Source organism: Neovison vison, chromosome 11 (genome assembly GCF_020171115.1).
Source record: "Neovison vison isolate M4711 chromosome 11, ASM_NN_V1, whole genome shotgun sequence".
Classification (NCBI taxonomy): Eukaryota; Metazoa; Chordata; class Mammalia; order Carnivora; family Mustelidae; genus Neogale; species Neogale vison.
Window position 1 is genome coordinate 142570789 of NC_058101.1, and position 16886 is coordinate 142587674.

At 34.4% G+C, this 16886-nt stretch overlaps 1 protein-coding gene across 3 annotated transcripts in view; it reads left to right on the forward strand.

Annotated features, from left to right (window-relative positions):
• Positions 1-16886, forward strand: part of LRBA (LPS responsive beige-like anchor protein) — a 731946-nt gene that overhangs the window by 248574 nt on the left and 466486 nt on the right. The window lies entirely within an intron of this gene.

Sequence of the window (16886 nt, forward strand, 5' to 3'; positions counted from 1 at the left end):
CCCCTGCCATTTTACAACTGGTCTTTTAAAATTGGGATTGGGAAGAGAGTTAGCCAAAAGGAAGAATACATGAATGGGAATAATCTAAGCATAACCTTTTTTCTTTGGCTTTCATGTAATTATGAATACAAGTCGGTGTCTCTGTTTCTCAGCTATTATTGCTTGGTGTTTCTTAGTCCTTCTCTTATTTTTCTTATTTCAAATTAATCTACTGAAGTTAAAGTATTACAGAAAGACTGGGTTAAAAGTATAAAGCTTAAGGTTGGTTTTTGATTAATATCAGACTCTGATAACTTCGTGAAGACTGACCTATATTCCCATACCATGTATTTTTTCAAAAATATTATATAATTTAATGGCTTTAATCAGAATATTCAGAGTTCTTAGGATTCCGATTTAAATACTGCTTTCTGAAATGTTTACACTGTTTGGCTTAATTGTATCTGAGATGACACAGACATTTTGCACTTTAGTACCCCTAACATAGATTTAGTATATATTAACATAATTTAGGAAGGGATAATGATTATGTATTAACAATTGCATATGTATTCCATACATTATGCATTTCTTAGGCAGCTATTTTTAGTTAAGCTGTTATTTTATAACGTGAAAGCATGTATGCAGTTTTAAGAAAATCAAAGTTTGAACTTTGATTTAGGCCTGAATGAAGTAAGAATCAGAATCCCAAAGGATGTTTTTCTAGTAGTAAATTCCTCGCTGCTGGAGGTAGACTAGATGGAGGAGACTGTTGTCTCCCTCTTGGGCAACAAAAGAAGAAAGGAAAAAAGGACATTTTGGACAGGATCTTAAGAGGCTGAGGCCAGGAAAATGCTGTGATGATAGATTTTGAGTTTTAATAAATTTTTTCCTCTGTCTCTTATTAACTCTGTAACCTCCTCGGGCAAATGACTTCACTTGCTTGAGACTCAGTTTTTTTCTTTCTTTCTTTTTTTTTTTAAGATTTTATTTATTTGAAAGAGAGAGAGAGATAATGAGAGGAAAAGGAGGTCAGAGGGAGAAGCAAACTCCCCGTGGAGCTGGGAGCCCCATGTGGGACTTGATTCCAGGACTCCGGGATCATGACCTGGGCTGAAGGCATTGGCTTAACCAACTGAGCCACCCAGGCCCCGGAGACTCAGTTTGTTGAGTGGAATGGGTGTAGTAGAGATTGTGGTAGATAACACGAGAAAGCATTTAAAACAGTTCTTAGAGCGAAGTAAGTTGTAAATTAGTTACTAGTTTCTGAACCTGTCAGTGTGCAAAGTGTTATTTCTGGGCTCTTAGCGCCTATTAAATAAAGAATTAGAGATCTGCACCAAAGTGAAAGCAGAAAACAGTTTTATTAAAGCAGCAGTGTGCTCTCTAGAGGAAGGCAGGCAGCTTCCCGGAGGTGGAATTAGCCCTTAGGTTGTTTAGGATTGGATAATACTAGGTCTCTCTGGGCTGGGAACAGCTGGGATGTACAGTGGAGGGTGGTCTCTAATGGAGGCTGCTTCCAGTCATTTAGGGAAGTCCTCCCAAAGGTTGAGAGGGAAAAAGTTTTCTATCCTATAGGGTTTGTACCTGAACTGTCATGTCCCCCTTTCCCTGTGGAGGCTGGGCAGTACGTGCAATGCAAATGTATTATAAAGTATGTAGGGATTACCCTGGGGCAGAGGTGAAAGAGGGAAGCACATGTTCTGCATCTGTGGCTCTTGGTCTGTTAGCCCCAGGTTCTTGGAAGCCACAGAGTTAGGATGTTGTGCTCCTGGGCTCATAATGTGTGGCCTATTTATCACCGTCTTTACTTCCAGCTTCTGTTTCTGTTCTCCCCTCAAGGACTTGGGTTTCTGTCTTGGGGCATTCTTTCCACTGCTCATACCTAGCTTTTACCTAACAAATGTGTTTTTAAAAGCATACGAGATCATCTCCCTTCATTCAGTATTTTAAAGTGACTCTTGTTTTTTTTTTTTTCATGAAATTAATTTGGTTTTTTAGATCTTTGCCTCACAAATTCAAGCCACCATTTTCTGTAGTGTCTCTTTTAATATTTTCTTTTACTTCCAATGGCTATATGCTGAGTCTAGTACATTTTCATCTTGATCTATAGAATATTAGAGATGGGAGAGTTCTCATAGATGGGCAGTTTTTTGCCTTTTCCAACTAGACATGGTTAATAGGTAACATTTTTCATAGGATCCCAAGGGTGATTCTATTATTTTCTCTGCTAACTGTAGTGATAGCTCTTTTTAGGAAAGCCAGTAAAGTACAGTTGCTCCTTGAATGGCACTCTTTGAACTGTATGGGTCTGCTTATATGATGTTTTTTGCATACAGTACTATAAATGTATTTGCTTTTCCTTATGATTTTCTTAATTACAAATTAAATTTCTTAATTAAAAATTCTTAATTTTTTCTCTAGCTTATGTAAGTGTAGGAATATAATATTTTAATGCATGTAATATATGAAATATGTCTTAGCTGACTAATCCGTAAGACTTCTGGTCACTAGTGGGCTATTAGCAGTTAAATCTGGGGAGAGTCAGAACTTTACGTGGATTTTCAGCTGTGTGGGGTCAGTGCTCCTAACCCCTGTGTTGTTCAGGGGTTAGCTGTATACATGAAGATAAGTGAGATTGATGGCATTAGAGGGATTACTGTTCTAATGATTTTCAAGGGTCTTTTTGTATACTTCAGTCCTTTAAATTTATACTACATTACTTTTTTTTAAGGGGGGTGGCAAGGGAGAGGAGGAGAGAGAATCTTAAGCAGGCTCCACACTCAGCACTAGCCCAACATGGGGCTCGATCTCACAACCCTGAGATCATGACCTGAAGTGAAATCAAGAGTGGGACACTTAACTGACTGAGCTACCCGGATGCCCCCTACTACATTACTTTCAGCACACCCTCTGTGTTACCATGGCTGAGAAATATGTTACTAACAGTTAATCTAGTTCACTAATGATTAACTTTTTTCCTGGCCAAATATATCATTATCATTAACAGTTGTTTACTATGATGAGTTTCAATTGAGTCCTATCAGAATGAGGGAGACAGTAAGGGACAGAGGTGTTTACTATGATGAGTTTCAATTGAGTCCTATCAGAATGAGGGAGACAGTAAGGGACAGAGGGGGTTATCGCTTGAAAAAGAGCTCTATACAGTATCACAGATTACGATCCAGTTTATTCCTTTATTAGTGAAATGACCTTTTTCCTTTCTGTTGATTTTACCTCCTTCAGTACATTCTGACAAATTTACTTTCCTAGGAGAGTCTCTAGATTTCCTAAGAGAAGCTATAGTTTACTGTCTTGACAAATTCAAACTCCTTTGCCTTATTTTCAAGGTCTCTAATAGCTGTTTTATTTTATATTCTGTGCTGCCTTATGAATAGTATTCAGGTATTTGACATATGTGTTTTGTATATCATGCCATTTTCTTGGTAGTTTATCAAAAACCAAACTCTCTAACCCTAAACCTGTTCTCCATATCATCCTGATCCTTTCTTTTCCACATTGTGCATTTACATATAGTGAGTATGATAATGTGTACTAACGTCCTTAAATATTGGTTGTATACTGCATTCTTTTTTAATAGTAATTATATATTTTTGAAGATTATTTGGAAGTGTATCATTGGGCATTCAGTTAAAACAGCAGTATTTTCTTTTTTTAATAAAGATTTTTTTATTTGTAAGTAATCTCTACACCCTACACCCAGTTGTGGGGCTCAAACCCACAACTCTGAGATCAGTAGTTGTATGCTGCACTGACTGAGCCAGCCAGGAGCCCCAAAACAGAGGTCTTGTTTTATTGGGTCTTCTGATTTGTCAGTTTATTCTTGTTACCAGTTGCTACATAGTTGAGGGCAGATTTAATTTTGGTTTCTTACTCTTCCTTTTTTTAGAGGAAAGATGATCTATTCCTTTACCTGAGGAAGCCTGTGTATTTGCTTAATCTTTCAGAGTTTGTCTCATCATATTCGTTTCTATTCAAAAGATTCATTATTGTTTTGCAGCACTAACCTAATTTGTGAGAATAGGGTCTTATTTGCTAGTATTGTAAGTTAAGAAGAAAGTTGCTTGGTAGCAATGAGAAAGTAAATAATGGGGGAGAACTTTTTTAAAGAAGCTTTCTATTTCTTATTAGTCTTTACTCCAAGTTTGGACTACTGCCTTATCTATTTAGACATTTGGCCATGGTATCTTTGCTTTGCTGCTAATTGTCAGAAATTGCCCTACGTGATTATCTGCTTGTTATTAGTAGCTCCACAGCCCAGCCTTCAGTTTCATGTAGCCTGATAGGCTTTATACTTTGCAAACTAAATGGACTTTCTGGAACTGCAAACAAAACCAATCATAACTCAGTCACTGTTAGAGCCCAAACTTAGAGAAGTTAACTTGTTTTAAAACTTTTTCCAGCTCCTGTCATATTAATTTTTTAAAAAAGATTTTATTTATTTATTTGACAGAGAGAGATCACAAGTAGGCAGAGAGAGGCAGAGAGAGGAAGGAAAGCAGGCTCCCTGCCTAGCAAAGAGCCCGCTGTGGGACTCGATCCCAGGACCCTGTGATCATGACCTGAGCTGAAGGCAGAGGCTTTAACCCAGTGAGCCACCCAGGTGCCCCTCCTGTCATATTAATTTTTTAAAAAATGTTTTTATTTCTCTGAATCTTGACTTTTTTGAACTTGTTATTAAACTTCACTTTTCTTCAATTCACAGTTTGTTGTTTTAATTTGATTTCTCTAGTTGATAGGATGAAAAATGGGTCCTCAAAAATAGTCATATGAAATCCCTGGAATCTTTGTCAATGCTACTGTATTTAGAGACAGGATATTTTTTATGTGGTTCAGTTGAAGATTTCCTGAATTGTCTGGGTGAGCACTAAAAGCCATCACATCTATCCTTATAAGTGAGAGTCAGATAGTTATTAAGAGATAGGCACATAGGGGCGCCTGGGTGGCTCAGTTGGTTAAGCGTCTGTCTTCAGGTTCAGGTCATGAACTTAGGGTCCTGGGATTGAGCCCCATGTCAGACTACCTGCTCAGTGGAGAGACTGCTTCTCTCTCTCCCTCTGCCCCTCTCCCTGCTTGTGCACTTGCTCTCTCTGACAAATAAATGAATAAAATCTTAAGGGGGGGAAAAAAGAGGCACACAGAGAAGGCAGTGTGAACATGGAACAGAGCATTGTGGCCACAAGCCAAAGAATTCTGATAGCCACCAAAAGCTGGAAAAGGCAGGGAACACATTCTACCTTAAAGCCTACAGTAGGGGAGCAGCTTTGCTAACACATTGGTTTTAGTTCAGTGAAACTGATGTTGGATTTTTGGCATCTGTAAGTTTGAGAGAAAAGTCTTAAAGTTTGTGTCTCTTTGTTCCTTCAGCCACTACCTATCTAGCAGTGCTTTGATGATTTCTGGGTGTTCTTAGTGCACTACCTTCTTGCCTTCACCTGACAGTGTATAATTTCTTTAACAAGCATTTGGAAAATTGAATCAGATAGTGTTGAGAAATCAGAGATAGTACCACCTTTAAAATGTTTCGCCATAGCTGAGGAGACAAATAACCAATTTGTGAAGTTATTCCACACCCCCCAAATATAAAATAAGCTAACATTACATGTATTCCTAATGGAGATGAAATTGATAGGAATAAAATATTGCTACAGAGATGTGTTATGGATTATATGTTTCATCAGTCCTGATTTATTTGTGATTCAAAACTGGGTTATCATGTATTTCATTGTATCACTATTTCAGTTATGTTGTGGGTCAAAGAATGGTCTATATGATGATGTTTATTCCAACATATCTTAGGACTTTTGCATTATACTTGAAGCTATTGCATTATACTATCAGCTAGAATTGTATTGGTGCATTGATAAATATTTGAAAGAACTAAGGATCATTTGAAAGAGCTAAGAATCATTCTGGACAGTAAAGTCGTCTTCTATACCAGAAGAGTCATTAAGCATAATGGGCTGCGCTATTGGCTACACTTTGTGGCTATCAAGAACTATAACATGTTACTGTAGCATGTACTATGTGTGTCTTAGATAATATACATTAAGATCAGGACCAAAGCTTTATAGATAGGTATAGCATGAATTTAGAAAAACTTAATTCTAAAGATTCATCATTTCATAGAATAAACATAAAAGATATCTTATTTGCCCCTAATGAATATTAAAATGAATGCGATGCTTTGCAGTTCCTTTCACCTGATGTAAAATTGCTCCGACATTGAAATCTCTCTTTGTATTGACATTAAGAATTTACTCAGTGAACACATAGTATCGGTTTACAGTGGTCTCTGTTTAGAGTGGAAGACCCCAAATGGTTAAACAGCAGGAGAGTTCTCTGTTTTTAGTTAAGAACTGCTGTTTTCTATATGCCTTATTTACTACATGTTTAATTCTTAATGTTGTGTGCTGTGGGATCGGGCATGCAAAAGTCAGCAGAAAGAGTTCTGGTTTTTACATCTAGAGCTATTACTTGCTGTACAATAATAAAAGCACTATTTTATTGGGTTACTTGTAATTAACTTCAGCACCAGGCATTCGTATAAATCATTCGTAATCTGTTTTCTTTAGATTTTTATTCTTTTAAACTGGTTTAATGTACTTGCTTTCTGTTATCTTTTTTACATATGGATTGAGATTATAATTGGTTTTTGGGATTAGGCTGTCAGAAAGCAACATATATGTGAATTTGAGAAATGATTGAGGCAAGCTAATGAATTTTGTATAACATTTTATAGAGATTTGTTACCGAAATAAATATTCTGTAGTAGTATTTTGTTGTGAACCTTAGTAAATGATCATTCTCTCATGTTTAAAAGTTTCTACACATTTGAAAAGTTAAAATGACAGCAGTTATTAATTAGAAAATACTTATCCTTTTGATGTCTTTCAAAATCCCAGAAAGCATTGACATAAGATTTCTTTTAACTCCTGTTAATTTTCTGACATTTAAAAAAATTTTAGACATTTGAATCTTCATATGTTTTCCACAATATTATCTGAAAAATGCCCTTTTATAGGTGATTAGTAATTTATATTATTCTGTATGTTATATTATTCTAACTTTTTATGATTGTTAGTTTAAAATGGAAAAAAATGCAATAGAGCCATACTGTTTTGGATAAAAAAAGAAGCATTTAAAAAGAAACCTGCTTGGCTGAGTTTAAGTTCACAATATATGTTAATTTAAAATAAATATTAGAATAGAAAACTTTCCTCTAAAACTACCTTCATTTCATAAATACAGTGATCTATAGAAAGAGTTGAGGTATAAGATAATTTTGTTTTCTCCCATGATAGAAAATCTTGATGATCTTATAAAATGATAGGTATATTGAGATATGGGGGATGGGAAGGCATGAAGAAAGCTGTTTTCAGCCATGTCATGAAAGCGCTTTTAAAAATAATGCAGTTGGTAAATATTTTTTATTGTTGCTGAATACACTAGAGGATTTAAAAATCTTTTAAAAATAATTAGCCATTTTATATAGTTTTAATGAAAGTCTTTCATGTTTCCTCTCCAGCAGTCTCTAATGAACACTCCCTGTAATTTCAGTGCAGGCTTTGAGATTCCCTAAAGACTTGACTTCAGACCTCAAAGGGCAGCAGTTGCCATATGTCTGGAGAACTGGAGTTGCCAAATAGACTGACCATGTACTAACAGGACACATTTATATAGCTCTTGAATGTGAAGCCTTGATATAAGCTTAATGATGATCATCTGTTGAGAGCTTGTAGCTGGGAAGGGTTAGAGCAACTTTTGTCACCTTTATTGAAATCGAGATTTCTGTATTGATTAGTAAAAGATCTTGGCTAAATTGATTCCAGTTTGGAAGTTGTTTGAAGGATCATTATTGGCTGGAGAATATGTTTTTCCTGAAAAAGTTTAAAAACAGATTTTTAAAGGGACTTGTAAATGTATTTAACGTATGGTTAAACACAATGGTAAGATGATTTTTTTTATTATTTACAAATAATTTAAAACTATCGTACTTACATAATTAATTTCATGGTTATCTTAGTCTTTTGGATTTTTAAACTTTTGCATTCTTTATTCCAATAAATGTGTTCTAAATATTCAGTTCTTTGTTCATAGTTGACATTAGAAATATTTGTTAATAAACAATTGTAAAATTGAACCATTTGCCAATTCAACTTTAATACTTTTTCTTTTCTATTTTCCTTTAGTCTGTAGTGATCTATCTCTATATTTATATATATTTCATTTATAAACTGAGCTATAATATTTGTACAAATTAGATGTGCATTTTAGAAGTGTATGTTCACAGATATCATTGAAACGAAAACTTTCCAAAGGGCAGTATTTTATTCTTTCTCGGGTAATGGTTTGTTTTACCCTCTAAGAGACAGTGGAATAAAACCTGTCCTTTACTATTATGCCATACTTTTTCCTGGTATGTGGTTACTCGGATTTGTGTTAGATAAGCTGTTGAGAGAGTGCTGACATAAAGCGCAAACACTGTTGAAAAGTTCTTGATCGTTTACTTTGAGCACTTAAGATTACTATATCTTGACCATGAACAAGTTTTCTCTAGTTTTGACCTTTAGTCCTGTGTATAATGTGGTTCTCAATTTTGTGTTAATACATTCCCTTCGTTATTTGAGCTCTCCTCTGTGGCCTCCTCCCTTGACTCCTACTAGTGTTTCTGTCATCTACTTAGGGAATTGGAGCTATATCCAATCCATTTGATTTATTTTACAAAGGCATGTATAACTGTAACATCTTAAAATATTAGTATTGATATTTCATTGAAGAGCATAAGCCTTTAAATTTTTATATATTTAATAGGGAAAATGAAATAGTTTTATATGAGTTTAGGTTTTTATTAAATTATTCTTAATTCCTCTGTTTAATTTGTATTGGAATCACTGAATCAATGCTTACAAAAAAGAATATTTTATGATCAAAAGCAGTAGAGATAGAGTTAATTTCATTTGATAGGGTGTAGAATATTGACTTTAAAAATAATTATTAATGGTTTATGATATGATCATATAATCATAGTTTTTTAAAAAAAGATTTATTTATTAGTGAGAAAGAGTGGGGAAGGGCAGAGGGAGAGGGAGAGATAGTTTCAATCAGATTCTGTGCTGAGTGCGCAGCCCAACACAGGGCCAGATCCCAAAACCCCAAGACCATGACCTGAGCCAAAACTTAAGATTTAGTGCCGAACCCAGTGTGCCACCCACGTGCCCCTTTATTTTCATAGTTCTGATGAACCCATTGCGTCACCCACGTGGCCCTATATTTTCATAGTTCTGATACCTCAAGTATTTGTAAGACTTGAATGCTTGTTCAGTTATTTAGAGATATTTTATAATATTTTGGATAAATACCTATTGTCTAGTTAGCATACGATTTTTAAAAATATATATATTTATTTATTTGACAGAGACCAAAAGTAGGCAGGGGTAGGGGGGAAGCAGGCTGCCCCCTAAGCAGAGAGCCAGGTGCGGGGCTGGATCCCAGCACCCTGAGACAATGACCTGAGCTGAAAGCAGATGCTTAATCCCCTGAGCCACCCAGGTGCCCCAGCATACGATTTTAATACTTAAACTGAAAAACAGTTCTTCCCGGCCTCAGTTTTTTCTCTCTCCTTTGGTTCTTACTTTCTGGAAGGAGCCACATTCACTAAATCTTAGTTGTTGAGTTCTGCCACTTATCTTCATATTTGTAAATGATTTAATAGTTATTTCTTGATTTTTCTATTTTAGACATTACCTGGTAATGTCTTCTATGGAAGATGACTATTGGATTTCTTATATTGTTCTTTCTTTCCACTTCATATTTTCTGTTGTTTCTAGTACAGTTACATCATAATATTTTGTTAAAACGATACTTATCATTTACATTATTATGACAATGTAAGTATTCACAGCAGAACTACAAAATGTACCAGGATTATCCTCCTTTCCTCCCTCCCTCTCACTTGCTTGTCTCACTTTCATTTTCTTTTTCTGGAATTAATAATTTCCTATTTTTTTGCAAAGTTTCTCTGTATCTACCAAATATTTGTTTCTAAATTTTCCACTGGAATCATAAAATTTGTGCCAGTGTGATCAAACACACCTATTATCTATTGATTCAAATGTTTTTCTTAGAGGTGTAGTACCTGTAGTTCTCTATTTTTCTCTTCCAGTCTGGATTAAGGTTACTCTTTTGGTCTGTAGAAAGCTGTTATCTGGAGGTTTATTATCACCCAGAATTTTCCTCTTCCCTCTTAAGCTGCAGTGTCTGTCTTCTGCCCACAGTGACCTTCAAATTTGAAAGGTACTGGTCACTGTTATAGCACTGGAAATATAGTAGAGAACTTAAAAAAAGGGAAAGGCAGAAATGAAATCTGGTGAGTAATAAGTATGTCATTAGAAGAATAAAGTTGAGCAGTTATGGAGGATGATAATGGGGTGTATTAATTTTGATGAGATACTTCCTTTGTAATTTCTTGAGAAAGAATGGATGAGGGGTAGAATTTTTTAGACTTTCCTATGTGAAACTTCTTTTCTCTTATTTTAACTTTCAAACTTGATCAGAAGCTTATTTGGATATTGGTATTAAGGGCTAAAAATTATAATCTTTCCAAATTTTTTCTCTCTGGTAGCTTTCAGTATTTTTATTATCTTAAAAATGGTTGTTCCTGCCTTATGCCTTGGTGTGGGTGCATCTTTTAAATTCATTATCTTTGGTATTTTATGTAAACCTTTTTAGTCTGAAAAAGTATGTACTTACGTTCAGAGAAATTTTCTTGAATTATTTTTAGGGAATTTTCTTACTCTCTGTTTTTTCTGATTTTGTTTCTAGAACTCCTGTTAGTTAGATGTTGAACTATATGAATTAATTTTCTGATTTTCATATCCATTTCTATCTGTTTTTTCTTCATTTTATCTTTTATTTTACTAAGAGGCTTGCTCAACATCTTCCAGTACTTTTAAAATTTTTATTTGAAATACTTCTAATTTCTTTCTTTCTTTCTTTCTTTTAAGATTTTAGATCTTTTTAAGATTTTAGATTGCAAGTAGGCAGAGAGGGAGGCAGAGAGAGAGACAGGAGGAAGCAGGCTCCCCATTGAGGAGAGATCCTGATGTGTGGCTAGATCCCAGGACCCTGAGATTACGATCTGAGCCAAAGGCAGAGGCTTTAACCCACTGAGCTACCCAGGTGCCCCGAAATACTTTTAATTTCTAAGAGCATTTTCTAGTTTTCTGTTTTTTGTTTTGTTTTGTTTTGTTTTTTTTTTGCCTTTGTTGCTGTTCTTATTGTTGGGGGGAGTAAGAGCTTTAATTGTTAATTTTATGTGTCAACTTGACTAAACCATGGTTGTCTAGATATTTGTTCAAACATTACTCTGTATTTTTCGTTCAATAAGATTAACATTTAAGTTGGTAGGTTGAACAGGACGGATTGCCTCCCTGATGTGGGTCTGCCTCACCAGTCAGTTGAAGGCCTGACTAGAACAAAACGCCTTACCATCCCACATGGTAGAGAGAATTCCACATGCTTGAGTGCCTTGGAATTGGGATATCAACTTTTTCCTGCCTTTGGACTTGAACTGAGACACTGACTCTCTCTGGGTTTTGGGCCTGTTGGCTTCAGACTGGAATTACACCTTTGGTTTTCCTGAATTTTAGGCTTTTTGACATGGGGTATAACTACACTATTGGCTCTCCTGGGTGTTCTGCTTGTGAACTCAACCATTCATGATTGTGTTAGCCATTTCTTTAAGTTAAATACAATTTTTATCTCCATACTATTGGTTCTTTTTCTGTGAAGAACTCTAGTACGGGGGCAGAGAGATACCAGTGAATAATACAGAATTTCTGACAGAATTTCTGCCCTGATTGTTTTACATGAAATATTTTATTTCTAATTATATAAATTGTATTTTTCTTTAGTCTTACTCTCTATACCCGTTAACAATATTTTCTGTTTTCTGTGAGTCCTTTTTTCCCCCCGATTATTTCTTTGGTGTCTGTCATTTTTATGAGTCTTCCTGTAATGACTGGTAATCCTTTGCTATCTGCTCATCTTTAAGTGTAAGACACAAACAATCCATGGAACTGTGTGTGAGTTGTCTACTGGTGATGAATGAGCTGTCTTTGCCATTGGTAGACCCTTAAATATTATGGGTTCTCATTTTCCTCAGAGAAGAAGTCTTACACTGCATAGTTGAGTAGGTATCCATTCAAGTTATTTGATTTTTACAGTATGGCTTTTTACAGTATCCAGAGGTTGATTTCTCTGAAAAGTAAACTTAATGTTTTACTGTGGTGGGGATAAAGTTTGGGGAGAGGGTCTGGAATTCTGTGTTTTATATACTACTATTCATTCATTTAAACTGTTTTTATCCCTGTTTCTCAACATCTTCATATGTACTCAGTGACTTCAACTTGGCCTTTCTAGAGTTCTGCAGCAAGCATTGATTTGCTTCCTTGAGTTGATTTTTCTCCAAGTTGTAGAGACATTTTTTACCCTCTCTCATATGCTATTATCTATTATTTATTTATTTTTTTATTATTTTGTTCTTAACTTTTACTCTGTAAGTCACTAATTATATACCTTTCTTTCTCTCTCTCTCTCTTTTTTTGGAGGGGGGGTGTGTAAGAGATAGTTTAATAATTAGTCTACCAGAATAAAATAGATACTACAATTGATGTCAGCATTGATGATTTTCCCCTTCCCCTCAAAAAAGAAAAACAAAAAAACAGGTGGTAGCCTGGAGTATATGTAGTCTGTCTTGACAGTTTGTGGCCTGACTTAATTTACTTTAGAACATGATAATATTTGGAAATTACTTTTAAAATCTAGATAAGTTATATAGTAATTCAAAACACAAAAATATGTTGGAGATTATTGAGTTTATATAGAACTGTCAAGTTTACTTTAAAGAAGATAGAATTGTATTAAAATAATACAAATTAATACATAGCACATTACTTGGTGCCCTTTTTCTTTATATTTGTTTGTTGATGGTAGGAATAGACTTAATTTGGTTAATGAATTCTTCTTTTTTCTTTCCCCAACCCTAAGAAAAGACTTTTACCATCAAAAGGATATATTTGAAATTTGTTGGAAAATTATATTTGTTTAATGAATTTCACTAATATATATTATCTTTGTTGTTGATGTTGCATGACTTAAGAGCATTAGTAAGCTAAAAGTATATTTTAGTAAAAATGGACTAATCAACAATTATAGCCTTAGGAAGTGATAGTCAATTAAATACAACTTAGAACAGGTATGAAATTATTGACTCACTTGTGCTTTCAGTCCTTCCTCTCCAAAGTGCTGAAATGTGTTTTGAAATTACTTAGTTGCATTAGTGGTTGGATTTGAGGCTTTTAACGTGTTTTTCACCAGTACCTTTGGGAAAAGAATAACCAAGACCTTTAAATGTACTAGCATTTTGCATCACTATACAATTGTAAATACTGTGATGAAATATTGAAATGATCATGTAAGATGATAACCATTAAGCTTTTCTTTCAACTATTAAAACTCACCAAAGGTTATATTGAGCTGTGGTTTATGACATTGTTTAGCCTAACACCTTCTTTGATAATTGCCTCAGAAGTGGAGAAAAATGCTTTAGGATTGCATGATTAATGAATTTTCTTTTCAGTTTTGGCAACTTCCTTAAAGATTGTAGACAGTATTAGTATTAAGAAAACTTGTTGGGTTTGACTAACAGCTGGGTTTATTAAAAATTTTAATTTTCTATTCTTATGGACTTATTATTTTAATCAGGGTTATTCATTAATTGGAGTATAGATGACACATAGTATTATTAGTTTTGGGTGTACAGCATAGTGATTTGACAACTCTGTACATTTTGCTGGCTCACCACAAGTGTAGCTATCAGCTGTCACCATGCAATGTTGTTATAATACCATGGAGTTATTAATTCTTATCAGCATGTATTTATGTAGCTGTTATGTGATGTTAAATGTTAATAATTTACATTTAGGAATGGATTATAGACAACACGCAATGATGTCTTTGAGAATTGTGAGATTTTTGTAACAATACCCAAAAGCGTAAATAAGATTTCTATTTTCATTTCCTTTCTTATATTGTCTAATAATTTTTTAACTAATGAAAAAGTTTTACTCCAGGTGATTAGATAGCAATGATTATAAGTTAACAAATACGGGTTTATAGATGATGTTTGGGAAAGCAAAAAGTCTAATGTAGTAATAGTAGTAATAATAAATCTATGTCTCTGAGCGTCTATAAAAATTGGACTTGTCTACTTTTATATGGTCCTTCACGTTTAATTTGCTTTTAATTTAAAAGAAAAAAATATTTTGTGTGACAAACCAGTTCGAGTTCAGGTCACAAAAATTTTTAGATGGTGAATTTTCTGTAGTTGTAGTAATTTGAACTGGTGTTCTGTCTGACCTAGATGCTGTTTAAAGTGTTTGTGAAATATAAATGGCATAGTCCTGATTTTACCTTATAATTAAAATCAGTTTGTATACATTAATGAAAATAAATTGATGTTTTCTGTCCACTTAAAATTTAAGTGTCTCTGCTGTTATCTATTTCATCCATGTGGAATTTTGAGTTTTCTATGACCTATACAGTAAAAATGCCTACCTGTTGCAGTTTTAGTCAAAATGGATTTGAGAAAAACTACTATCAGTAAATACTTGTTAAAATAAAATGAAGAATTATATACTATATTCTCTTGCTTCTCTTTTCTGTTTTTTCCCCCCCTAGCAAGAAAAGTAACTTCTTTAGTTTAACTAAGGTTAATTTTCATTTTCAGATTTTCCTTCAGGTTAAGTGATCTAAATGAAAACTCAAGACAGTTTAAGATCTTGCCTCCTCATAATGTGGTGCTATATCAAATTTCTAAGTGGCTTGCTGGGAGTGCTATGTTGGATATAAGAGCTGAGAAGTGAGCATATGCTTCTGTTCCTTGACTATGGCATCCTTTGAGGTGTCATCATCCCTTTTGATTTCCTGCTGTCTGTCAGCAAAGGTCACAGCTGTGTTCTCCTCATCCCCTCAAAGTCCCTGTTCCTGTACATCTCTGTGAAATAGTTTTCTGATTCTTTCTGTGGCACAAGATATTTCAGGGGTATTTTAAAGGTCCATTTGACCATTGTATTTGTCTCCATCTACTATTCCTGCACATTACTAGATTTAGGACAACTTCTTGAGACTAGATATCTATCCGTCTTTTCTGTGCCTGCAAAGTAAGGTGTGGGATCCTCGGCACCAGGATCAAAAACCTTACCTTAGGGTTCTGCTTTTTTCTATTTTCCTCTTCCTGCTTCTGAGGGGGTGGAGGATGTCACACATATTCTTCTTTCAGGGATATACTTCATGAAATTTGATTGTTCTGTACTATTTGTCAGTTTATTTTATTTTGCTGGAAGGAAAACAGTTGAAATTAAACGTATTTCTATTTTTTTTTTAAGATTTTATTTATTTATTTGACAGAGAGAAATCACAAGTAGGCAGAGAGGCAGGCAGAGAGAGGGGGGGGGAAGCAGGCTCCCTGCTGAGCAGAGAGCCCGATGCGGGACTCGATCCCAGGACTCTGAGATCATGACCTGAGCCGAAGGCAGCGGCTTAACCCACTGAGCCACCCAGGCGCCCCTCTATTTTTTTTTGTATTTCTATTATTTTTTATTTGTTTTTACCTCAGTGAGAGAAATATAAGATCTTTATTGTTTCAGTTGGGTGGCAATTGTGAATTTTGAAAGAGTATAGTTTGGAGGCTTATGAGTCATTTATTTCTAAATGTGATTTCTCTCTGTCAAATAAATAAATAAAAAAAAATCTAAATGTTTGTAAATTATTGAATCATAAAATAATATAGCTTAAAGAAATTTTTAAAGAGAGTATTTAAGACCTAGAGATGTCAAATGATCTATCCATGGTCATAACCTCTTCATGTCAGAATCATTGTGAGAATGTAGATCTCATGACTTCTTGTTCATTGCTCTTTCCTTAACAACACATTGTTTTATCTTCTTTTAGATCTAGCCAATTACTACTGTCAAATTTCTGAGTGATTTTATATCTACTTTTCATTCTGTATATGTTCTATTAGTGTTTTTATTGATATTATTCATAAAGTAGAACCTTATACTACTCTAGAAGCCAATATTGCACTGTATGTTAACTGAGTGAAATTTAGGGAAAAAAAACCCCCAAACCTTAATAATAATAAAATAGTGGTATGCAGCCATTTTAGTCCTGAGGACCACCTTGGGTTCCTAAACATGAAAGAAAGCATTACAAAATTAGGGATGAAAGGAGAAATTAGAAGGAAAAGGATGATGCTGAGAAAAAGGAATTTTGGAGTAACACAAAGTAGTCGTCAGGGATGAATATACATGGACTTTCAGACTCTAAAAGGTATTACATTTAGAACATACGAATATTTTTGGTAGTAAAGGTAAGTACCCCAGCATTGTCTTTTGTTTTGAGTTTATAAAGGAACAAAAAAGGATCAGTTGATGGATATTATGTAGGTATTATGTAGGATATTATGTAGGTAGAATGTAAGGGGCTCCTTAGTTTTAAGGACCATAGAGATTATATATTTCTACATATTTAAAAATTAATTTAAATATCAATAGTTAAAAATAGATATACATGTGCATATCCATACCCACACACATACATACCTTGCCATTTCTCAACTCTAGCAACATTTCACACATACATGCACATATGGGCGCATGCATGGACCATTCTCAACTCTGGCTGCTTTTCAAGTCATGTAGGCCCAGCCTGATGGATTAATGTTTACTTTATATAATTGTATATATTTTGAGTTGTATGTTTACATATTTATATATGTTTTGAGATGACAATTTAAAAAACTCATTTATAGGGCACTTGGT